The sequence below is a fragment of the Suricata suricatta genome, chromosome 10, assembly GCF_006229205.1.
Source record: "Suricata suricatta isolate VVHF042 chromosome 10, meerkat_22Aug2017_6uvM2_HiC, whole genome shotgun sequence".
NCBI lineage: Eukaryota > Metazoa > Chordata > Mammalia > Carnivora > Herpestidae > Suricata > Suricata suricatta.
In genome coordinates this window covers 81,889,822-81,915,640 of record NC_043709.1, presented here as the reverse complement: position 1 = coordinate 81,915,640, position 25,819 = coordinate 81,889,822, and the positions used below count along the sequence as shown (strand labels likewise).

Sequence of the window (25,819 nt, the reverse complement as noted above, 5' to 3'; positions counted from 1 at the left end):
AGTGTTCAGAGTAGACCCTTTGACTGTTGGGATCTTTCTGTTTACATAGAAATTGTATTTTAATTCACCATTTTACACATGGTAGTCAACTCTCAGTAGTTAGAATCAGTGCAAGCAAATAAATTGACTCTAATGTCAAAAGCTTTCAGAAGTGTACCCAAGCCCAGAGAATATAGCAAAAAGGAAAGGAAACTTGACGTTAATGACCCAAGTGTTATTACAATAACATAATGTTACTATAATTACTTACTAACATTTTAGATGTTTGAAGTTCTGATTCTGGAAAAGTTGTCAAGAAATCTTCACTTAAAAAGTTTATATGAGAATAAGAGAAATCAGGGAATCTATAGAACTTATTAGTTAAGAGATTTTCTTCTATTCCTGAAAGTTCATTTGAATTATTATTTTAACCTTCAAATCCTAGAAAAAGAATAGCCAAATGCAAGACTTTTTATGTAAAGGTGTTAGTCATGATTTGCAAAACTGAGAACATACCAAGTAAGCATGTTCAAGAAAGAAACAAGTGGCAAGAGACTTGAGAATTCTAGAATTGATGGTAAAAGAACAAACAGCAAATGATAATGGAAATGTCCTGACCTGCTGAGCCTCCCAGGCCACTCTCTCCCACTCCTGATGTCCTTGATGTTATCTACTTCTTGCAATGCTAAAAATTAAAAAAAAAAAAAAAAGAAAAGTAGTGAGAAACCAAAGTAATTCCAAAATACTCAGGTAAATAAATCAAACATCATAAAGTTAAACAAACTTTCCACTACAAAACTTTGAAAGAAATATTAAATAGTTTCATCATAATAACTTTTTTCTAGATCAGAGTCATAGCCATACGGCAATGTCAGACTTACAAGATAGTGCTGGTTAGTGGCTGATGAATGAATAATGAATGAACAGCTAAAAAACGAATTTTATAAATGACAGTCAAGATATAATGACAATTGAAATGTAAAAATGTGAGCCAGTTATTCTAGAGCTGTATTAATTAAATTGCTTTAAAATTTCTTCATATTATTGGGGCACCTGGGTGGCTCAGTTGGTTAAGCGTCCGACTCTTGATTCTGGCTCTGGTCATCATCTCCCTGTTGTCAGGCTCTGTGCTCAACACAGAGCCTAATATCCTCTCTCTCCCTCTTCATCTGCCCCTCTCCCACTCATGTGCATGCAGGCATGACCTCTCTCTCAAAAAATTTTGTTTTAAATCTTTATTAATTCAGTCATGTAAACACATGTATGAATATGGAACTCCGGGCCTTGTTTTATAGAGAAAAACAATTTTAATCTTCTTTATATTCCTTGATGGTTAACTTTTATAAAATACATTTATAATGCACCATTATTTATAGCCACAGTACTTTGGGAAAACATCCTAATGAGCTCCAAAATTATTAAATATAGATTATTACTTATCACAGCATAGTACTATATTATACGCAGACACTAAGTTGTATAGGAATAAAAGCTTACAAACTCATTAGATAATTTCTAGATTAGGGGTGCCTGGGTGGCTCAGTTGGTTAAGCGGCCAACTTCGGCTCAGGTCATGAATTCGCGGTTTGTGGGTTCGAGTCCCGATTCAGGCTCTGAGCAGCCTACTTCAGATTCTGTGTCTCCCTCTCTCTCTCTGCCCCTCCCCCACTCATGCTCTGTGTCTCTCTGTCTCAATAAAAATAAAATTAGATAATTTCTAGATTAAAAACAACAAGAATAAAAACAACAAAATTAAAACAGAAAAATTTATACCCAGTCCCTCTTTTAGAGTCATACTCCAGTGTTATAAAGACCAAGATTTAATCATTGGCCCTATGACATAAGAGCTATGTATCTATCTTTGGAAAATTATCTAACCTCTTGGAAGTTTATTTTCTTAATCTATAAAAGAGTTTCATTTCATTTTGTCATGAATCCAAAAATCCAAAACATATAAATATTTTATCATAATTTTATTATTTATTTATGGATGTAGAATAAGTTTTATAAGGGTAAGTTCATCACCTGTTCTATCTTTTCAAACTTTGCCCCCCAAAATATTTCTCATTTCAAAATGTTTAAACATTAATTATTTTTGTGATATTACTATATGATTCCTAAGCTGTACAAATATAAATTGTATAAATCTTCTTCCCTAGGATAGTAGAGTTACCTGTATCATCAACCAGATTATATGGTAAGTATTCTGTGTTTGTGTGCATGTGTGTGTGTGACAGAGAGAGAGAGTGAGAGAGAGAGAGAGAGAACACAAAAGTGAGTGGGAGAGGGTTGGGTAGGGGTAGAAGGAGAGAGGGAGAGAGGGAGAGAGGGAGAGGGAGGGGGAGGGGAAGAGAGAGAGAGACAGAGAGAGAGAGAGAATCCCAAGCAAGATCCATGCCCAGCACAGAGTCTGATGCAGAGCTCGATCTCATGACTGTGAGGTCATGACCAGAGCCAAACTTAAGAATTGGATGCTTAACTGACTGAGCCATCCAGGTGTCCCATGTGGGCGGTATTTTTAAAAAGACTTACGAATGATACTTTGAGGATAATAGAATTGCACTTCTAGAATATTGGTCTAAAATACTATAACCAGAGGGTTGGAGGTGATCTAGGGCCACATTACTTGTATAACTTCTGATTATTAGTTTATATAAGACTTTTCATTTTTAAAAGGCCCCATAATTTGGGGTGATTTCTGGAGTACCTAAATTCTATTAAACTATATAAAATAGTAAAAAGGAATTATTCACCAAGACCCAGAGGGATTTATCCTCAGAATATAAAATTGGTTTAACATCTAAATATCAAATAATATAACATACCACACTAATGCAATAAAAACTCATAAAATTATTCAATAGATCTGAAAAACATTTGACAGAATCCAACATTTTTTCATGATAAAAACACTCAACAAACTAGCAATAGAAGAGAACTTCCTTAACCTAATAAAAGAGCTTCTACAAAACCCCACAGCTATTGTAATTAAGGATAAGAGACCAAATGCTTTCTCCCAGATTAGGAATAAAACAAGGATGCCCACTCATACTACTTGTATTCAGTATTGTACTGGAGGTTACAGCCAGGTTTGTTAATAAAGAACAAGAAATAATATATAACCAGATAGAAAAGGAAGAAATAAAGCCAGCTATGGGTCCTAACTCAAACCCATGCAGGGAAGTAACTCAAAATGGATCATATAACTAAATATAAAAGTTAAAACTATAAAACTCTTGGGGCATCTAGGTGGCTCCTCAGAGAATTAAACATCTGACTCTTGATCTTGGGTCAGCTCATCATCTCATAGTTTGTGAGATCAAGTCACACATGGGGTACTGTGGTGACCGTGAAAAGCCTGATTGGGATTCTCTCTTTCCCTCTCTCTCTGTCCGTCCACTGCTTGTGCACGAGCAGGTGCACTCTCCCTCTTTTTCTCTAAATAAATAAACAAATAAACTAAAAAAAAAAAACCTATAGAATTCATACAATAAAATATAAATATTTTTTTAAATGTTTTTTAATTTATTTTGAGAGACAGAGAGGGACAGTGTGAGCAGGGGAAAGTCAGAGAGAGAGGGAGGTACAGAATCCGAAGCAGGCTCCAGGCTCTGAGCTAGCCATCAGCACAGAGCCTGATGTGGGGCTCGAACCCACAAACTGTGAGATCACAACCTGAGCCGAAGCCGGACGCTTAACTGACTGAGCCACCCAGGCGCCCCAAAATATAAATATTTATTATGTTGAGTTTGGTAATGATTTCTCAGACATAACACCAACAGATAAGACAAGCAAGAAAAAAATTGATAAACTGGATGACATCAAAATATAAAACCTTTGTGCTTCAAAGTATACAACCAAGAAAGTGAGAAGACAATTTAAAGAATGGGAACAAAGCTTATATCTAATAAGGATGTATCCAGAATATATCAAGAACTGTTTCAACTCTATAATAAAATGCTAAACAACCCAATTACAAATGGGTAAGGAATTTGAATAGTTATTTCACCAGAGAAGATCTATAAATAGCCAATTAATACATAAAAGACACTCAACATTATTAGTTATTAGGGAAATGCAAGACAAAACCACAATGAATCCCACTTCACATCCACTAGGAGGGCTATTTAAAAAAGTTAAATGTAGAGTTACATATGACCCAGCATTTCCACCCTATGTATATACACAAAAGAAATGAAACATATAAGCACTTCTACATGAGTGTTCATAGCAGCATTATTTGTAAGAATCAAAATGTGGCAACAATTTAAATCTCCATCAACTGATGAATAAATAAACAAAAGTAGGTATACCCATTTGATGGAATATTATTCACCCATAAAAAGGAATGAAATACATGTTACAACATGGATGAACCTTGAAAACATACCAAATGAAATAGAAGCCATAACAAAAGACCATATGTTGTATGATTCCATTTATAAGAAATGTCCAGAATAGGTGAATCTATGGAGACATAGAGTAGAGACACAGAGACATTTTCACAGTTACCTAGAGTAACAGGGGAAACAGATTTGGAGAGTAGTGCGGAGTGACTTTTAATGAGTCTGCAGCTATTGTCAGATAAAAATGTTCTAAAACTATATTGTGATGACACTGAACAACCCCTTGAATTTATTAAAATCACTGAATTGCACACTTTAAAATGAGTAGAGTGTAAAGTATTTAAACTATAATTCAACAAGACAGTTTTTAAAGAATTACATTGTATAAAACAAAGAGGCATTAATTCAATTTTATTCCCAGCTTTAAAAAGAAAAGTATACACATACGCCTTGAAAAAAATCTAACCATATTGGGACACCTGGATGGCTCAGTTGGTTAAGTGTCTAACTCTTGATTTTGGCTCAGGTCATGATCTCAATGTCATGAGATTCAGCCCTGTGTTAAGCTCAGTGAGATCATGAAGCCTTTTTGGGATTCTCTCTGTCTCTCTCTCTGTTCCTCCCCCATTTGCTATCTCTTGCTCTCTCCCTCTCTCTCAAAATAAATAAACTTAAAAGAATTAAAAATTCTTTTTAAAAAAATTTTTTAACACTTATTTATTTTTGAGAGACAGAGACAGTGTGATCAGGAGACAGGCAGAGAGAAAGAGAGGGAGACACAGAATCCAAAGCAGGCTCCAGGCTCTGAGCTGTCAGCACGGAGCCAGATGCCAGACTTGAACCTATAGTTCATGAGATCCCGAAGTTGGATGCTCAACTGACTGAGCCATGCAGGTGCCCCCCCAAAAAAATTAAAAATTCTAACCATGCTAAGATAATACATAAGAAATTTTACATTTTTATAGACTATTTCTTTACAAATAACATTAATGCTATGCCAAGTTTAAATACCACTAATAAAATAATAGGAAGATATTCTACCTTTGAACGAGTCTTCAGAGATTAGTTCCACAGAGCTCAAGGATTATAATACAATCCAAATATAATTGTCACTTTTTCAGGACTGATAGTGAAGGGAAAATTTTTTTAATCCAACCTATGGTGATATTTCAGAATACAATTTGTTAAAAGTTGTAACTCACATAGATACTTTAGTGATTTTAGAATTCTCTATTTAAGAACAACTGTTAGGGGTGCCTGGATGGCTAAGTTGGTTAAGCATCTGACTCTTGATTTTAGTGCAGGTCATGATCTCACAGTTTGTGAGTTCGAGCCTCTCATCAGGTACCATGCTGACAGTGCAGAACCTGCTTGAGATTCTCTCCCTCTCTCTCTCTCTGTTCCTCCCCTGCTTTCTTTCTCTCTCTCAAGATAAATAAATAAACTTAAAAAAATAATAACTGTTATAAAGTTTTAGTTGCCAAACAAAACTAGGTAAGTATTGGAGAAAACATATACTTTAAAAATTATCAGAGACATAAAATTGAAGTTTCCCAATACTATCTAATTAATTTTTAATTTTAATATGAGTTCATTAAAACATGGGAGCAACATCATTCTATGGGGCTGTCTCATACTGACCCAATTTCATAATGGTAAGAGTTATATGATTAAGTGTTTGATCCATTCCAGTTATGTAACCTAGAGTGGCTAATGTCGTTATTTAAACATGTTTGACTATTCAACCATATTTTCTGCTATGGAATTTAAATAAGTTCCATTCTCTTCTCTAAAGTGCATGCATACAGTGCCTTGATTTAAGTTGGAGATTTGCTGAATAACAACCATCTAACTATTCAACAAAAAGTACCTGAGTATTTATTGTAAGATATTGTATACATTATCAAGTAGAATACAGAGATAAAAAGAACATGTGTTTTGGAATTATCCAGAGTGGAATATGAGTTCAGGCCTTGGCTTATAGGTTGCAAAACCTCTCTGAACTTTATTTTCCTCATATTCAAGATGATAATTAATTGGACTAATGTGTTTACAGAGCCCCAAAGTAAACACTAATTTTTCCTTTTTCTGCCTACTCTGAAGGCTAGGAAATTAAACACACATGGTTTCTGTACTTGAGAAGTTATCAGTACAGTAGATATTATAAAGTGCATAAATAAATTAAAAAGGTGAAAAATTATAAAGTAGGAATTTCCAGTGATAAAATAAGAAGTGAGATGATCCATACCAGATACACATAACGTAGCATCATCATTATCACCAAATGGAAATAGAATTTATTTAGTTGATTATTAAGCTAACTAAATAGTTACTAAGTAAAAAAAAAAATAAATCAATCATCTTAGCTTGTTCCCAGGAAACTCTGAGTAACTGAAAGTTAAGTTGAACTATATAGAAAAGATGTTTACTTTTAAGAATCATTCCTTTAAAAAATGAAAAATAAATACCACATCCCCTTTATTGTGAATTTGGTAACTCTGGCTATCCTAGCTCCAGAACTTTTTAATGACCACTGGAAAGTTATTTTATGTCTTGGTTCCTCTACTTTCTCATCTTTTAAAGAAGAATTATAATAATGCATGCCTTATAGGGTGTTAATAGTATTAAGTGAGTTAATGCATGTCAAATCCAAGAGTGCCGGGCCCACTGAGTACAACTGTTATTGTAGATCATCAATGTTATATCATCTTTTTACTCTTATTATAATCAGTCATGTCATAGCAAAAAGGTGCAGGTATTTTAATTAAATTTTAATTACCATTCAATGCAAAGATGAAATGTCATAAGGGAAGATTACTTACATATACATATTGGAAAAACTAGGGCTTTTTCTTTATATCACTCATAATGGCAAGCAGAATGAAGTTCTATGATTGGATAGGACTGTATTGTGTACCGTTGTCACAGGCAGAGAATGAAGGAGTTCTCCCAAAGGAAAGAACTTGTATGGGTGGCCCAGCATGCTGAAATATGAAACAACGGTTGCCTACTCTATCCATCTACTAGGTAAATAGAAATAGCCTTTGCTATAATTCAGATGTTTTAATTTACCTGAACTCAGAAGATATTTAACTAAGGGGCAATTTATATAAAATTAGAATTCTTTAATTAAAAAGTCCTTACAAGACTGAAGTCCTTCCCCTCACCTTCCATATCTACTTGGCCACTGACTCATGCTCATCCCATTTCTTAAATATCTACAAATCTGTACCTTCCCCTCCATCTCAATAGCTATTACCCTTCTCTACACTCTTATTCTTCTATTACATGACTATTATATGTTCCTTAGCTGTTCTCCTTGCTCCAGTCCCAAACTCTACACATGGGAGAACTTGACCATTTCATGCAATTCTTCTTTTCCTATCTATCTCCCTCAAGACTCAACCCAGGACCACCTGGGCGACTTAGCTGGTTATGCCTTTTGTGAGACAGAGCCCGGGTCTGGCTCTGTCCTAACAGCCAAAATGTTACAATGCTAGGTTCAAAATTCCAGGAATTTCTTACTTTCTTCTTTTGCTAACCTACATTTTCTAAACATTTCACCAATAAATTAAATAAATATTATAATAACATAATGTAATTGAATATAATAACAAAAATGTCATGCAAACTGTATAGTGCTATTTAAGTGGGGGAAAGAAAGGATTTTTACGACAGTTCTCAGTCCACACTTAGTGACCTCATAATAACCTGATCTTTCTCCTCAGCACACAGATGCTCTTTTGGGTACTGTATCCAGGCCCATTTCCTGTGCCGTAGCCAAAAATCTTTCAAAAAAATATTTATTATTGGGGCACCTGGGTGGCTCAATCAATTAAATATCCAACTCTTGATTTTCGGTCAGGTCATGACTTCACAGTTAGTGAGTTTGAGCCCCATATCGGGTTTGGTGCTAGCAGTGCACTGCTTGAAATTCTCTCTCTCTCTTCCTCTCTCTACCCCTCCCCTGCTTGTGCTCTCTCCCTCTCTCTCTCAAAATTAAACTTTAAAAAATTAAATAAATAAAATTAAAAATTAAGTAATTAAATAAAAAGTATTATTTTATTATGTATTAGATACCTTATCCACACTGGCTTCTTACTGTGCAGCCACCTATCAAGTGTGCATTATTAATACTTAACAAATGAGAATACTGAGGTGAACTTAAGAGTCCATGGTTACATGGTCAGCATGGAACAGAGCTGGAACTTGAACCCAAGTCTGCCTGACATCATAATCCATTTTCTTTCCAATAGACTACATAGACCTCTTCAAAATATACCTGTTTATGTATCAACTCCCCACTTCATTTTCTTTCCAAGTGTTTGCTAATACAGTAAAACTTTGGATTGTAATTTGTTCTGTGAGTGTTCCACCAGATAGATGAGCAAACATTTCTAATAAATTTTAACTTGCTAAACAAGTGATGTCTTGCAATATGTGTAGTACATGATGCCAAATGTCACATGATCCCAACTGAGCCAATAGTTCTCCCCCTCTTTCTTTCTCTGTTCTCTCTCTCACTCACTCACCGTGGGATTATAGGCGATCATCTCCCATGCTCCGTCTCAAGCCATGATGTTTGGCAGAAATCAGTGATTTTTCAGAACACTGGAAGGGGCCCACAACTGGCACTAGTGTATTTTTTGGTCACTTCAGAGCACCTATAGACAGTCCTCTGCTTTCTCAGGCAAGAGTAAGTTTAGGAATGTTTTGCTTCATTTTAGGTCAGGCTGCTTGAAGATATAGAACCTTTCCTTTGCTGCCTTATTGCCAGTCACATTAGAGTATATGACAAGTTTATTAATACTGTACACTCAACATCTGTGTCAATGTATACAATGGCCCCCATGCAGAAGAAGATTCTGTTGAGCCAACAGATAGCAATAATTCCATTAGTGATAGAGAAGGTCATCCTACACAATAACCTTGCTCTTTCTTGTCTCCCTCACACCAGCCATGAGGTTTTCAAAGATAAATATAGGTTAATTTATTTTTATTTATATTTTTATTTTATTATTTTGTATTATATTAAGTATTGTAATCATTTTATATGAATAATTTTTGGTTGTGGGATGATCATCTAAGTTTCCATTATTTCTCATGGGGAAATTTGCTTTGATATACACGTGCTTTGGTTTACATGCATGGTTCCAGAACGAATTATGCTCACAAACCAAGGTTTTACTATATATCAAATAAAATTAGTAACACTAGTGTAGAAATGAGCTAGTTAGGTTACAGTGAGGAAAATACAAGAATTGGAGGCCTCCTCCTCTACCTGTCACTACCCCTCTTCTTTAATTTCCTGCATAGCACATAACCATCTCTAAAACTAGTTTGTTATGTGACCTTACCTATTTTCTCAATTCCTTTACAACTAGCACCTAGAAATTACCTGATTTAAATTGGAGTTTAATACTTGGATGAATAAATAAATGTATTCTTGAGAACAGATGAAAATTCCTCTTTGCTAAGTAAGTTATGTGTATCTTGACAAATCTACTAGCCTTGCAGCTTTTAAATTTTCATTTCTTAAATGCAATATGGCCTAAGGTTTTTATGAGTTTAAATTCATTCATTCGATAGCTACTTGAGCACCTACTATGTAGCAGATATCCTAAGCAATGTGATGATAACAGCAAACAACAGACAAAAATCTCTCATGTAAGATACTGTAAGATATAGTCTGGTGTGTGAAGAAAAACAAGAATATAACAAAATATGTTAGATGGTGAACAGTATTTTAGTGACAAAACAGCTTGTGGTTAGAAACCTGAAAAGATTATCTACTAATGGGTAACTGAGAAAGAAGACATTTGAGTAGGGAGGTGAAAGAGCAGGACTTGTACATTGGGGAGAGAACTTTTCAGGTGGTGGGAATAGTGTGGCAGCAGGATTGTATTTGCAGAGTGGATGTTATACAGTGAATGAATGAGAGTTAATGGGAAATGAGATCAGATAAGTGAGGGAGGGCAAGGAAGGATTGTGGAAGGCCTTGTACATCATTGTAATATGTAATAATACTGTCTTACATTCTCAGAAAAAATTAGCAGCCATTGAAGGGGTTTGAGCAAAAGTGGAGTATTCTGTGGGCAAATCCTCCTTGTCCTGACCATCAAGCCCATGGTTATTTTGCATCTCTAAATGCCAGGAGTTATTCCCAGACCTTTTGACAACTAACATGATGTCACTTATTTTCATAGCTATGCTATAAATAGAGTGAAGGTAGGCTTAAAGAGTCTATTTTAATATTCCAGGCAACAGTTTGTGTTATCTTGAGCAAGACTGGTAGTGGTCAATTCAGAATATATATTTTTTGCAGAGAGGATTTGCCAGTGAATTTGATATGGATGTGAGTGAAAGGTAGAAGTCAAGGATGACTCCTAGGTGTTTGGAATGAGCTAATAGGATAAAGTTGCTATTCACAGAAACTGTGAAGACTGAATATGGATCAGATTTGGTGAAGAAAGCAGGAATTCAGTCAAGACACATTAAGAACTACTATGTAAAAACAGACATATCTTTATTTAATGAAATAATTTTGTAAAATGAGGTAATGGGCACTATTTCTAAACTGATGGATTTTGTTAAAGTTCTTTTTATGAAGGGATAGAGTTAACAGAAATAAATGTTAGTTAAATACATAATCGCTAGTAACTGATCATAATATATGAACCAGTTTAAGCAATTGGATTATATCAAGAAAAGTTTTTATTGTTGTTTTTAAACACAATCCAAAGGAATGAGTCTAATTGTGGAATTTCAAACGATAAATGGTGTGTTAGGCAGCAGGCTTTTAATGCTGTTAAAATCCCACCAGGCCCATATTACTTGGAGTAGATGTCCTACAGTGAGATTAGGCTCAGCCTTGGAGACACAGTGGGGGCCCAACTGTCCCGGACCTCACTCTGACTAAGTACCACCACTTCCAATGCTGTCAAGTCAACAGTCAATACGTGCCAGCCTTTCTACATCCATGGGCAGTTTAAGGATCTCAGAGGAAAGGTTGTTATCTGGTCACGGTTTAGACACTCTTTAGTAGTTGAATTTAGTTGTTCTTCCACAGACAGATGAAATTATCTCAGTCAACACAAGCTAAATGACACAACACAATTTAGAGTTGGCAGAAGGAAGTATCCAATTGTATGACTGCTAGAACTTTCCCCTAGTGATAGCACTCTATCTGCTCCTAAAGTAGAAAAGTTGCATTGAGAACAGCAATGCTCATCATATAAAGATGAAGTTTCTCTCCAAATGTGTCATTGAATACCCAGACTTATATAGTCAGAAACCTTCCATTCTCTGGATTTCCATCACATTTATGAATATTTTATCTCAATATTTTCTATTAGCATCCCCTATGATTTGATAAAAGGGAGGTGTTTGCATTCAGAAAGAAGTCCTTGCACCCACACATACACATGAGAGCACTCTGCTTCCTTCAGATCATGGAATCATTTTTCAGAAGGATTGAGCCCATTGTTTGATACCCACCCTCTTCCTCTCTGAAACATCAGTGGAGGGGAGGTGGATGCAATGCTTCAGTCAAACTGCATCTCCAATCACCAGTTGGCTAAAGAAGTTAGAAGGAAGGCTCAGGCCAAGGTGGTCACTTGAACTGAAGTGGGAAGGAATGCAATAAGGAAGTGCCAGTGGCAGACAGATGCCCCATGGGCTTCACATTGTTGTTTCACAGAAGGACATACTGTGTCATAATGAATTACCACTAATTTGAGCCAGCAGTACTGTTAGATTGAGCCCAGCAACCCAGAATGACAAACAGTGCCTGCAAGATCATCTAATGGGGGGACAGGACTGCTCCATAGCACTGCTTCACTCAATTAGTGGACAAGGCTTTTAATGCCGCTCTGCACAACTAAAGCAATTTTGATTACTTAGAGCTAAGTCTCCATTTAGAGTGTTTTGGAAGCTGAAACAGAGTTTCTTTCTTTCTTTTTTTTCCCCCTTTAATATAATTTATCTTGAGAGTATTTGAATGGTAATAAGCTATTTGAAAGCCAATCACATTATTTCCTATTTTCCCTAAGTAATATTGAAATAAATTTTTTAAAGTTAAAATAATAAAATTTACTCTAGCAAATGAAATGTAAATAAGATAGCAAATGATTAAGGATATGCCGAGGGTATGTATGTATATGTGCGTGTGCGCGCGCGCGTGTGTGTGTGTGCAGGCACTATGTGTGTCTCTTCGTGCCAGAATTACAGTTGGTGAATTTCATTTCATCAGCCAACATTATCAGGAGGGTTGCATATTTATTCTATATATCCACATTTAAAAAAAAATTCCAGATCTTGCCTTCTTTGGCTGGGAGCACTTATATTTTATTGCTTTTGATATGGGGAACTGACGTTTCTACTTGGTTATTTTTTTTCACTATGTCACTGCATGATGAAAAGCACTGATATGTGTAATGATACAACTTTCTTTAGTATCATGATCACTGACTTAAAACCAAACAGAGGCTATTTAGGCTTCGTAAATTCCTTTAATTCTCATTAGAAACACATAGGGTGCTCACTCTATATATCACTATAGTATCTTCTGGCTTTCTACCTATGCAGTGTTTTTAATTCTCAGACTGCTTGTATTCAGTGCGATTCTATGAAACTTTGTCTATTTAAGGAGAAGGTCATTGAGTAAAGGGATTTACTCAAGTTCTAGACACAAATCAGGTGGCAATAAATTTTTATTAAACTGAACACAAATTCTATACTGATAAAGAAATGAACTTCATGAACATGCCCTTATTCCTTTGTTTCCCTCAGGTGAACAGCAATATCAGGATAAAAAGTTGAGAATATGACCCTATAGGTATACATTACCCATCATCAAAATCATGGGTTTCTCTCCCCCAAATTGCCTAAAGTAGGCCCAATATAAACCAATTTTTAAATAATGTACATCTGCCTGTCTTGGTTTTATTAAAGAGGTGAATGACCATGCTAAAGCAGTGATCCAGAGAAGAAGTTTAAAATATTAACATTTTGGACCACTGGAAAACCAATTACTTGAAAAATTAACTTTAGTTTCCTTCATTCTTTCTATGGTCATGTTTCATTTTCATAAAATAATTTTACTAATTACTACTCTCTTGCCTCCAAAATGTTAACCCCAAAGGCATGTTACACTTTCAGGGAGATAGCTATGTATTAGTAGAAAATAGTACATTATTGGCATTTTCTAGTAAATAAAAAGAAAAAAAATGATGTGGCTCAGGAAGCAAGTAATATTTCCTATAACGTATGTTTTTAATAATTGTATAAAGACTTACAAACTGGCAAGAATATGCACTGATTCTGTACTCCCCTCTCCTGAGAATAAATGATATAAAATCACATCATTGGCTCAAATTATTGCCAAAATGAGAAAACTATTAATAGTCTCACTTATTTTCCTCTCTTGTCAAAAGGACTACTAGCATGGGAGAGGAAGAAGCGATCTTGGTAGTGTAGAAATGAAAGAAAATAATAATTAAGGAAAAATTTAATGGGAAAGAAAAGAAATAAATTTAATGGGAAGGTACAAATAATAGACACAAAGCAATAGATAGCAATCTCTTAAGTGCTTCCCCTTCATTGCCTTGTACCAACAACAATCACTATTCAGCTTCCCATAAATGTCAGTATCAAATATCACAGATATTTTCCCATTCCCATACCATACATGAACTTGCATTTTCCAAAAGTCAAAACTATATATAAAGGAAACTCTGAGGACTTACTTCTATCCCTATCCCTTCTATTTGTTCCCATCCACACATTATATGTAATTATTTGTATTAATTCTAGCTTATCCCTCCTATATTTTTTATAAAAATAAGCAAATATGCATTTACTCTTATTTGTCGTTTCTTGTGCAAAATATAGCATTCTATATACAATGAGTAAAGTAGAGAAAAGTAAAGAGTCTATACATACTCTCTGGAGTTTTTAAAATTTTCACTACCAATGTATCCAGGAAATGCTTCCATATGAGTGCCCCATTATTTTTTATAGCTGCATGATACTTCATTATATGGACATACTTTCATTTATTCAATGGACAGAGATTTAGGTTATTTTATATTATTTTGAAATTGCAAATAATTTCATAATGAAGAATCTGCAAGAGTATTTTTTTTAAACCTTCATAGAATTCCCAGAAAATCACTGGTGGGGAAGGAGATTGTCTGAGTCTATTCTACATACTCTATACCTGTCAGTTGCCTCCACATTTCTGATATGGAAAAGGAGGAGGTTGGGAAGCTTGAATAACCTTTGATATTTTCACTAGAGCTCAAATTTATTCCTAGTCTTGATTAGAGATCTATATAAAAAAAGCAATTATGAAATATTCGTGGTTGATCCTAAAAGAAAGAAAATGAATTTTAGAACTTTAAAATGTTTTTCTTCATTTCACAAGACTTTCTTGAGACCTTAAACTAACCTAAACCTACCAGAACATAAGAGCCATGGAAATATTTGCCTATGTACAAGCATCTCGGTTGCAAGGAACAACTCTTAACTTTCTTTACATTTAGAATTCATATTATGGGCTTGAAAATAGTGATTAAATAAATTAATAAATCTACTGAATCCAATCTGACACAAAAGCTTGAACATTGTTTTCAGAAGATAGACACCTGAGTTAGAGTTCTGAAAGTAGGCAGGTGTATTTAGCAATAGTGTTTTCTACTCTTCCCCATCCTAATAATGTGAATGCCATCTGTGCAGCTGTCCCAAAATAACGGATAGACATGATCTTGATTTGTGGCCTGAGACCACTGAATGACCAATGGCACATTTCCTGCTGCTGTCATAAACACAATAGGAGTGACAACTAACAGCTCTGAGGAAGAGTAGGGGTCTAGACAACAAGCCCAGAGAAAACTGCCAACACCAAGAGGGCATAGTCAACCAGCCTATGGAGCCCCCCACACACTCTTACTGAACGGACCAGAGTTTCCTCAGGGGAGAAAGGGAAGAAGAAAGAAAATAGGAATGGCTATGTTAGTGTTTGCAAAAAAAAAAAAAAAAAAAGTCTGAGAAACTCCTGAGAGACCCCAAGAGCTTGGTCCAATTTACCTTTTTTAAGACTATCGTTGGTTTTGCCTTTGGTCTTGGAGTAGAATGAAGTACAGCTAATACTCAGAGGTAAGCTCAGGGATTTTAATAAAGAATATGAAATAGGTGAATACTGTTGCACCAAGACTTGACTGGTTTGTAATACAAGTTTTTTATTCAGTTGCATCTTTTTAAATTCACATATCTGATTCCCCTGTATTCTTCCAAGGAGAAAAAAACCCCTGGGGTGTGGGTGGCCCCTCAGCAGCAAGTTCATTGTTAATAGAAGCCTGTGTTGTCTCAGCATCTCATTATCACATGCAGGGCATTAATCGAGCACCTTATTTAAGGTGGGAAAGAGCTCTGCTAAGGGAAGATGATTCAGCACAGTATCTTCTGATGAGTGATGTCATCTCAAATCCTTTTCAGAAGTAGATGGAATAAATATGTAAAATGTGAGCATTCATTACATTTATTTATAAATAAGTTATATGTTCTATTTTTTTAAGTTTCTGTAGTGATAATCTTACCCATTTTTCTCTAAAACTGCCCTGTCACATAGTCATATGTATATAGACTAAACTTGTCTCATTTTTCAAAGGCATCCCAGGGAGATGAGATGTGGATGGGTGTGAAGGGTATATCTGGGGAAGCAAATGGGTACAGATGCTTCCATTGACAAAGGGGAAAGGCATATGGCTTCCTTCCTTCCTGGTGTACCCAGGGCTCAGAGAGAGCTCTAGATTTCCCAGCAATAAGTTTCTGCTTGTGAGCTCCACTGGGAAGATATTTTGTATGCCACAGAAAACCAAGATGTTTGCGTTCCCACCAATCCAGGGATAAGGCATTTTCTTCATACAGACACAAAACATACAGTATATGAATGTTTAATGGAGGCTAAAACTGGGAGAGGAACAGAAAACAAGAACAGAGCAGGTTAAAAAAATATCTGGTTTCTCTCTATCAAAATACTAATTAAAATTCATGTTCATGGGGATGATTATACATATGTTTTTGAACTAAAAGTCTAACCTGGCACTATTTTTTGGCCTTATTTTTGTGACAACATTTTTGTCCATATGGCATGAAGTGAATCATTTTACATCTTTTTTTAAGCTCTATGTGTTTTTCTTGTTGTCTATTCCCTCTTCTCCCACCACACACACACTGGCAGCCGCTACCAAGTTACCAAATGCCAACTCAACCCTGCAAGCTGGCTACATGGAGCTATATAGTACTGGCATTTTCCTTTCTTTGCAGAAATATTCTCTCTCTCTCTCTCTCTCTCTCTCTCTCTCTCTCTCTCACACACACACACACACACACACACACACACACACACACACACATGCACCGACCACCATTGAAGCACCCTACATATTTCTCCTTCATTTCCATGCTCATCTCTTGGTTCCTGAAGGTTCTGCCCAGCCCCCATGTGTGCGTGCAGCACTGGCTGCTGGTCTGTGGAATGCCACACCAGCTGATTTAGTGTCTCTCATCCCTGGCCTTCCTTCTCCATGGCACTATGACAATTAGTGGCTCACTTAAGAATTGCTATAAATTAATGGTTAATCGAGCCCAAGTAATTAGTTTAGTCACAGCAAAGTGCAAAAACCGTGATTGTCCAGAGCTCTCCTTTTCTTATTCTTTTTAATTGTAATAATCCATGGGTCTGCTTTTCAGACAGAAGAATGCTTCTTAGGTGCAGCACAGCCACACCGCCTGGCCGCTCGGGTTCCGCACGGCACACGTCTTGTACACGTGCCTCCTCCACCAGTCTCAGGCACCGCTGAGTTTGTATGGAAGGGCAGCAACTCCACCTAACAAATGTAACTTTAACAACAGTAAAACAACCTAATAGCTTAGCATGCCAGGGGGCTAATGTGGCGGGCCATTTACTGCTGCACTAAATAGCCCCGGTTTGATTCTCATTGCCAAGTGTCGAACTGAGAATTGCAAGGCAGGAGTAGCTCCTAATTCATTAGATAAAGGGGGTCATTGCTCATAGGGCTGGGGAAACTGTAGAAGGGTAAGAAATTAAACAAGGCATTCCCTTTCAAATGCTACCCAAACCTGGGCTACCTGGGATCCAGGATAGCAGAGTCCTGAAATATGAGGGCTCTATCCTGGCACTCATCTGCCAACTTCTAACTTTGCTTTATTTTACAGTATTCATCAGGAAAGAGGCTAGAAAGGGAAGCAATCCTAATACTGTAGCTACTATTTGTTATTTGTAAATCACTTTTACACACTGGGAAGCAAACCAGTAACACTGGTACAAAGTATGATTTAGCCTTGACTGTACAAGGAGCCACGACTGAGAGGTTCTGGCCAGCTATCCTGCCTCATGTGTCCTGGAAAAGTTGCTGTGGAAAGTTAGGAGTTAGGACCTGACTGATCAGCTGGGCAGGAAAAGACTCTTAATAAAAAAGCAACAAAAATTCTTATTAGCATTGCAATATCTCATACTATTGTCTGTCTAGGTTTTTGGGGTTATTTTTCCCTTCCATGTAGTCATAGACTTCTAAGTTCAAACCACCCTGAATAGTCAGAGCAAGACTATGTGGCCAAAATATCCCCTTATCTTCTGTTTTTTAAATAGAATAGAAAAAAACTCAAAAATTTCAATTGGGATCTCTAAAATGGGACATCTTTATTTCCTGAACATTAGCCCTAAAACAACTGATTTCTCTAATTCTTGCCATCACTCAGATTGGCCTTGAATTACCTCCCAATAGGCCTCCCATGTGCTTCTAGATGAGAGTGTGTAATGGGGGATCTGTTAATTAACTAGAAGCAAAGTTGCGCGGTGGGGATCAAACACTGGATACGTCCTAAAACTCCCACAGAGAAGATGAAATGCAGCGCAAACTTTAAAGACTTCCCGTCATTAGCTGAGACCTTGCTGCTCCTGGCCCAGACCCCTCCTGTTTCAGGGAACAATGAGGACAATAATGGCAGAAATGAAATCGTGCACCCAGGAACAAAGGAACAAGCTATTTACCCATAGAAAAAGAAAGCGGGGGAGGGGGAGAAAAGGGGAGAACTTTCTTTTTCTTTGGTTCCTGTCTACTTTTAATTAATTTATGACTGCCAGGGAATTGCACAGAGAGCACATCCAAATGCACTGTATGAAGCACAGTGTTTTATATATGTAACATCTACTGTTTACTTCCAGGAAAAGTACAACTGGCTGGGGAGATGGAGCTGCAGAGGAAGGAGAGGGCACGCAGGAGGGAATGAATGAAAATGGACCAATTGTTGGGCTGAACTTTCACTCTTAGGATCAGGGTTCAAACTGGAAATGATAAAAACAAAAGAAAACAAAGCAACGCTGTCCCCGAAGTAATATATCCACCTAGATCAGTTCTCTGTCTCAGTAAAAGGCAGGAATTGTACTCTGACACAGAGCTCACATTTTGCAGTTTTTCAGAGGTTTCCTGGTAACTTCTGTAGAAGTATAATATCAGTGGCAAAAGCAGACAGTCATGCTGTTGACCTGTTGTTCTATCTTGCTTCTTCACAAGATGTAAAGAAAAAAATTATACTGAAAATTGAGCTAACTCTGAGTAACAAAACCTGACTACAGAAGGGCCTAGTCTTCATATAGCTTTCTGCATTTTTGCAGAATTCAAATCAAGAGCTTTTCCACATCTCTAAAGTACCAGCTTCCACAGGATTAAGTGAACAAGGGCACCAATAAGGTACACAGAGTGGAAGCCTTGGACTCCCTGCTCCATGCTGGAGCGCTGCTTTGAGATGGGAACAGAGGATAAAGAGAGCCCTTATATAAAGGGGCTGATGGCCCTCCCTGGTGCACCTCTTCAAATTTCAGTTGAAAATGACCACACGAGAATTATTTTCTTTTTAAAGCACAGTGATAAAAGTTACTCTTCTGTTTTCAGGTCACATGTTTAGAACAATCAGTGGAAACTGCAAATGGCTGAAACAGGAAAATTTCCCAGGACTATATTTTGTAACTGCTTCCCTTCTTTCTCACTTATTTAATGTGAAAAGTGTGGGGGGCATCTGGATGGCTCAGTTAAGCATCTGACTCTTGGTTTTAGCTCAGGTCATGATCTTGTGGTTCACAGGTTCGAATCCCATGGCGGTCTCTGTGATGACAGTGCAGAGCCTGTTTGGAATTCTCTCTCTCTCCCTCTCTCTCTCTGCCCCTCCTGCTTATGCACTCTCTCTTTCTGTCTCTCAAATTAAATTTAAAAACGTATTAAAATATGACAGCTTTGGATTTAATAACCTCAACCACAAACTCAAGTCTAAGAACAAAATCATATAATTCAACCAACTGAAAACACAGTAATCAAAAGGGACTATAGGTTAGAGGTTCACCATTAGTTTCTTGTATGTTCTAACCTGTATTTAAAAAAAATAAAAAGACCCATTATCAATTATTGAGAATCTTATCTAGTGTCTCCACATATAAACTCACAGGAGTAATGGATTCCCCAGTACATTTTATGATTGCTATGACTATCTATTTATCAATGATAATATGGCAGAACAGCAGAATGGCATGATAGACCAGAAATGAAAGGACCTATAGTTATATTTCTGACATCTAAGAACTAACCGTGTGTCTTCAGTAACACACGTTTATTTTCCTTTTTTATTTTTCCTTGGACTCAGTTTCCATAGGGATAATAATTTTCCTGATTATTCCATAGTGTTGTGATAACTGTTGAATGATACAGCATATGACAAAGTATTAAAAACATCAATTTGCTTTCAATTTCACTATCCTCTACTGTTCTAGAATAGTGCTGAGAATTTGGGGTCTAGAAATCAGTAATCGGATTACCAATTCCTTTGGGATTTCATAATTCTCTTTAACCTTTCTGAACAAGTTTGGAAATCCATTTAGAAACAATGACTTCCTTATAAATCACTCCGGCTAACTTCATCCTGCCTTCATTCACCTTATATTTTTTTCTAATTACTATGATATTTTGTAAGCAAGATTACATTATTTTCTCTAAAGACAGCAATGACTTACCTCATTTCCACTTTATTCAGTAACTCACATCTTTCTATTTATGCAACATTCGATTCATGCAATATTCTCTAAAATTATTTTATTTTATTTTTTAATGTTTTGTTTATTTTTGAGAGAGAAAGAGAGAAAAAGAGAGAAAGAGAGAAAGAGAGAGACAGCATGAGCAGGGAGACACAGAACCTGAAGACAGGCTCCAGGCTCTGAGCTAGCTATCAGCACAGAGTCCCTTGCGAGGCTGGAACCCATGAACCTTGAGATCATGACCTGAGCAGAAGTTGGATCCTTACCTGACTGAGCCACCCAGGTGCCCCTCTAGAATTCTTAATATTGTTTCCAAATATTCTGTTGTTATGATAATTTGGGACTAATTCTAGAAATCTCCTTTATACTTAGTGAGACTTCCATGGGTAGTATTAAAATCAATAACAAAACAACAACAACAAACAGTAAGACAAGACCATACAGCTTTAAGTATATAAGGGCAATTTCTTAACACAGAGAGAAATTTACTAATACTTAATCTCTTCAGGATTCAAGTAACCAAAATGTAGAAAATAAGTTTATTCCTAAAGGAAAAAGAATGCTGATCATTAAGATATAATTTCTAGGAAATATCCTAAGACAGAAAGATAGGCTAAATATTGCTAATTTCTAACTCTCAGAATGACTCAATAAGAGTGAACCAGCCTCCTGATTTAAGTAATCATTGAATTGGCTAAAAATATAACCTGCCTTTAACTATGCCTGCAATAGCTTTGAAAAGTAGCCGACTATCACTGTCTGGCATTCCGTTGGGCCCACATAGCATTAACATTTTTTATAAAAGTATTTCCCAGTATTTAGAAACTAAGAGAATCCATATTTCTGACACCTTCTGAAAACCTGGACGATCTGGCAGTGCTATGCCTGAAAACCTTCACATGGCAGCAATCTACTGGTACAAGATGGAAGCTGTCCATGTGGTCGAGACATCTACTCTTGGGTTCATCCTGGTCCTCGCCAGTTCTGTCTGGCTCCTGTAGATAGTTGAGTTTTTTATACTTCAGATTGTAGAGTAGGCTTTAGGGGCCTGGAAGAGTAAAATACTCAAAACCTTTTTCCTAGAACATGGATTGTATAGCTGTTCCTCATTTGTCTAGCCATATGAAAGACAAAGATGTAAAAATAGAAAGATATAGATAATAGTCACACAAAAGAAAGAAGTAAATAATATTTAAAATAAATACAAATAAAATGCGATAAGGATAAAAATTTTCTATAGAATATACTAGCCAATATGTGCATTACAATGGAAAAAAATTTTAAAAAAACATAGGAATAATATTGAGGAAGATATAAGCAAAAATTTTTTAAATGATAAAAATGGGAAGAATGTATATAATTATAAAGATAAGATATGAAGAAAACTTAAAATACAAAAGTTATACCATGGAAAAGATTAACATGATAGACTGAAATTATGTTAAAGGTCTAGACACAGGTACAAATACAGGACACAGAGGTCAAAGAATAATAGAGAAAATGCAATAAAGGGTAAAACATTAAATTTAAACCAGAGATGCAGAATCTGAGGTTTAAAATTCTATTGCATAAGCAAACTTTAATCTGAGGCAGGTGTAGACAGGCAGCCACTATCCTGTAAGCCGTCCTTCCAAACCTGAGCTTTCTTGAAAGGACTACCTAACTGGTAACGTTTTCTGAATCTGAAACATTCAAAATATGATTGCAATAGATGGCATTGTGAGCTGTGCTATATGATCCCATTTGAATATGGTATAGCCAGTACAAGAAAGGCCGGTATGCATTCAATAACCAGATAAATTTTTTAAAATAAATCCCTAGAAAGAATATGTTGAAAAATATAAGCCATTCTTTCCAATATGTTCAGTTATAAATAGATCAAAGGTTGAAGCCACATCACAATTTTTATTTAGGAAAATATACTCAAATGAATAAAGGAAAGGTACAATTTGCCTTCCAAACTATCAAGAGCAATCGTCAGGGGAACTTTGTTTCGTGGGATCTTTATTCATTTCCATTTCTGACTGTCCAACAAATCTAAACATGGAATCTGAGGCCAACTTCCTCACACTCCCTATTGTGCGAGGGCTGTTTCCGCTTACTGTCCTATATAATGTGCGCTCAGGAAACTGAAGATAATTTTAGTATCAGTTTAAGGGGCGATGCCAGAGGACCTATAATACTTGACTGCATAATTAGGCAATCAAATATTTCACAAAATAATGATCTTTGATAATTTTTCCGTGTCACAGAACTATGAAAAATGGAGCTTTGTATGTAAATTTCTAAAATTACTGACTTTTATCACAGAAACACCATCAATTTATTTTAAAATTCTAGTCTGTAGAATACAGAGCTTTCTAAAATGTAGTACTTGTCTACCTGTCAAATTAGGGAGAAAGAGCTAAAGATAAACTTTTTGATGGCTTCTGTTGTAACAGAGAATATGACAAGTAAGCTTTGATGGACCATCAAGGTTTTTACACTTGTTAAAGGCTAAATCAGTGGTCTCAACAGGGGTCAATTTTGCCCCCCAAGGAGAACTCTGGCACTGTCTGGAGACAATTTTGTTTGTCACAGCTGTGGGGAGAACAGGGAAGGGAAGAAGGTAAAACCAGTATTTAGGGGATAGAAGCCAGATTTGCTGCTAAACATCCAAAAATGCACAAGACAACCCTCCCCTACCCTCACTCCTATCCAAATCCTCCTCGCAAAAAGTTAACAGTGCTGAGGATACGAAACCCTGAATTACACTAAATGGGATCAATTTATTATGACCACAGTACTTTCTATGTTTTGTTTTGTTTTGCTTTTTTGTCTCCTTCCCTACAATGAGCCTTCATTTTTCTGATTTGCTGCATTATTCTGCTGTGCTCAGAAAACATTGTTTTCAAGCTTCCTACATAGTCTAGGAAAGAAGCTATCTTATGAGTAGAGCTTGGTGGTTCAGAGTGATAGATTAATTAATTTAAAGTTTTCTAGGCTTGTTTTGGGTTCCTATCTGTTCTTTCTAGTTACTAGAAATCACCAGATTTCAAATGTATGAACTACTGCTGTGGTTTATTCAAAAATAAAGCACTAAGAAATGAAAAACACATAAAACAAAATCGCAGAAACCCTGTTTGTTTTGACTCTACTGGTACAAGATTGGCAATGTCTTGCAGAAAGCTGAGCTGAAATGTACCTTCAAACCTATGTAATAGAATTATTGTAGCCAAATGAATTTCATAAAGAAGGCTTTAAAGTGAAGGGCTTATCTTTTTAAGAGAGTATCTTTCTTATACGTGTTTAATATTTTATGTATTATAATGTGAAATTTCAGTGGATACTTTTATATCCTAATGACACATAATTTTTATCTAGAGTTAACTTTCTATAGTCAAATTCAGCTATTTTAGATATTTAAGAGTAATACAACTGAATTTCTTATAATAAGATTACTTACAAGACTTTCCTTTAACTAGTCAAAAATTATAAAATTGTAGAAACAGATGACTTTGTGTGATCCACTCCAGGGATGATAAAGAAGCAACTGTATTCAGATGATAGGATTTGTGTTCTTCTCATACTCTGCTAATCTGTATACCTAGCACTAAGAAGCACTGCTTGGCATTCTAACCCAAAGGGTTAATTGATCTGGTTACACATAGAATTCATTAACTTAGTGATAGAAGAGTTACCATAGGTAAACTTCAGAAATTCTGATGATGAAATTCAGAATTCTCATGGGAAATATTTGGATCTCCAGATTGTTGCAGGCTACCAGGGCAGAAATTGGGCCCACGGTGGGGAGTGGGAAGCATATGTGTGTGCACAAATCTGAGGTACAATAGTCTGAGGACTATTTGGTTAGAGTTTTCTTATCTTCTAATAGAAGGATCTGAAAGGCAGTAGTGAAAACCAGGGGAGAAGTATAATCAAGAGGCAGAGTTGACTAAGTTTGCAAAGCACTTCACTGCCAATAAGAGACATTTACCAGACTCCATTTCTTGATTGGAAGTTTTCAGCCTTTAACCATAAGGTCTCTAGCTTGTATTTATGTAATTATTCAGGTAGAGTGCCATAAGGGCATTGAAGCAGGTGAAAGTAATAAACACATTGGGGAGTTCAGTGAAAGGTCATACTCTGCCAAAAAAAATAGGTCAGTATCTACAGCTTAGAAAATGAATGCAGATCTGGAACGCTCAGTGTGTCCTCTGGAAACTTAAAACGGGGCATCATTTGGGAAAAAAGATCAAGGAGCTTTGCCAAAGTCTCTTGATCATTAGAAGTTCAAATATCCATTGGAAAACAAGATGGTTGCCAAGAAATTGTTTATTATCTGCAGAAATTGGTGCAATATCTCCAGAGTATAACTCCTGGTAGCTTATTTATATTCTGAATTTAGCATGTTATTGGGTCTAAATAAATATTTTATTTTCAGGCCTCAATTGCAAGTCAAGGCCGCTGCATCACTTCAGTGGTAACAGTAAGGGAGAGGGGGGTCCCCGGAGTTCCTCAGAGCTGCTATGGATCTTGCCTTTCCAAGATTTGGGGCACTGTGACACTCCAATATTCTATAATCTTAAAAGAAGCTAACTAGGTGACTGTGATGTAAAACCAAATGAACCTTAATTGACTAATCCAACTTTAATTGGTCAATACCAAAGTCTTCAATAAAGCAAGTTTAATTCACATATGTAGAATAATGGATACTAATTGTAAACATTTTGACAATTAGAAATCCAAATATATTTTATAATTTCCTTCAAATTAACTTAAAATTTGGGTAATTTAAATACAAAGGCTGGATCTTTAAGATTTTTTAATAAGCAAACTAAAAAGAAAAAAGTAATAATTATTACATATGTGAAATAATAGAGGTGTAGTGTTTGAAACATGAATAATGTGTTTAATATCTCATTTCATTATCTGTTTCATATGTAAAAATCTTGTTTACAGAGCTAGAAAAGTCAACTCGGGCTACCTTTGCCTGATATTTCCAAAGAATTCTCTGTGGCATCAAACATGAACAATGATTATCTAGTAAGTTATAAATATAGCTAAGGCGAAATGATATGTTTTAAGTAAATTTCAAAATTTTTAAACTTCATTTATAGAATTCCTTCTGATTCTAACAGTGGCCAGAATATATAAAAAAATAAGTTTACCCTAATTCCACGTTTAGGATAACGAAGCCAGTGCACCTATATGCTTTTAAATAAAACATATGGAATATTTCCACGTGTTCAGAATGAAGGAAGAAAGTTTGCCTCTTCCATCTTCCTTCCTTTTCCCTCTTCACTTCCCTCTTCTACCACTATACCCACCCTCGGGACAGTAATGCTATGTATGCACCTGTTTTGTGCCACTGAGGACAGTAGGGGCTTCTGAGACTGGGAGGGAAAAC

General features: G+C 36.0%; 1 long non-coding RNA gene across 1 annotated transcript in view; it reads right to left on the bottom strand.

The window, feature by feature from the left end:
* Nucleotides 1-508: 508 nt before the first annotated feature.
* LOC115304734 overlaps nt 509-25,819 on the bottom strand; it is a 159,217-nt gene continuing 133,906 nt past the window's right edge. Inside the window, exon 3 of the long non-coding RNA XR_003914588.1 lies at nt 509-664. This is a non-coding gene — a long non-coding RNA (uncharacterized LOC115304734). The remainder of the gene's footprint in view (nt 665-25,819) is intronic.